A 1,478-nucleotide genomic window follows, 5' to 3' on the forward strand; every position below is an offset into this window, starting at 1 on the left:
TTAGCCGAATTCTATCGTTATATAGGACGAAGAAGAATACTAGATTAAAAGGATTATTCGCTATAAATTCGTACGAAGAAGCCGAGGGTCTTAAAGGTAGTACTTAGTAAAATAGACGGAATATATAGAACTAATCTAGAAACCGAAATTATCGCTCTAGAATATCGTAGCTTTAGATACGTATAAATCGATAGCGAAATAATCGGCTTTCTAATTACTATACGAGAGTAAAGAGAAAGTACGTACGAAGGAACTATAAGAGTAATAAAATATCTAATTATACTATATATATTTAGCTTATTTAGTTATCGTACGGCGAAGCCTAACCGCTACGTTAAGGTATAAACTATAGTTAGGTATAGAGAATATTCCTTATCTACTAGAATTATACTAGTACTAATATAAGTACTATACGAGGATAAGAAAATAAAAGAAATATCGTACGTACCTACCGCTAAGAGGCGGGCCTTTTTATAACTACTTCGCCGAAGCGAAAAGGAGGAGGAGGAAGAAGGAGAGCCTTACGGGTACGGAGAGAAGCGCCGTCGTTATCGGACGAATCCGACGATAGTACTATAATACTATTATCGTCGTCTTTATCGCGCTCCGAATAACGAGTATCGCGGTCCGGCTACTTATAGTTACCGTACGTACTACCGAAGTATTCTAGAATACGTCGATACTCTAGAAATAGGCGTATTAAGCGCTTATAACGATTATAAGGACCGAAAAGAATACTTCGGCTCTAAATAAGTAAAGCGTTAATATACGATAGTCGATACGACCGAACCTATACTAGAATAACTACTCCTCGTACGAAAGGTACGTTAGTTTCTAGTATAGCTAAGACCGCTCGTTAAGAGACATTATAGTAGTACGATACTAGCGATTACCCGAAGGTAAGGAAAATAAGAATTTAAGTTAACGCGAGCTACTTTAACTAACGCTAAGCCGTAGCGGTATTCTATACTACTAATACTATATTATCTTAACTTTTCCGTTCTCCTATTAGTACGTACGACTAAACGAAAAGGCCTAGGGCTTAGAGTATAGAAGGCGAATTAAAGAGGAGGGAATAGATTAGTTCGCTTACTTATTTACTATATCGACTACGAGCGTTTAAGGGTTAGTAACGACTAATAATCGTACGTAATAGAAGTAGAAATAAGTACTTATAAAAACTTCCTCGATAATTAGTATAAGAGAAGAAAAAGTAGAATAAAAGTAAGTAGAGATAAGGGTTTTACTTTATACGCTACTCGGCGCTCGACTAGTCTCTATTAGGAGTAGCGGCTTCTTAGCGTCGTACGAGGAGAGGAGGAAAGTAATATTACGAGTTAAACCCGTATAAAGCTCTAGAGTACGCCCTAGAGCGATTACTTATAGTATACCTTTAGGCTATATAACTATATAGCCGAAGCTACGTAATTCCTCTCTATCGATTATCTCCTAGGAAACTATACTAACCTACTATAGGA

Source organism: Exophiala aquamarina, assembly GCF_000709125.1.
Source record: "Exophiala aquamarina CBS 119918 chromosome Unknown aczIA-supercont1.8, whole genome shotgun sequence".
Taxonomy (NCBI): Eukaryota; Fungi; Ascomycota; class Eurotiomycetes; order Chaetothyriales; family Herpotrichiellaceae; genus Exophiala; species Exophiala aquamarina.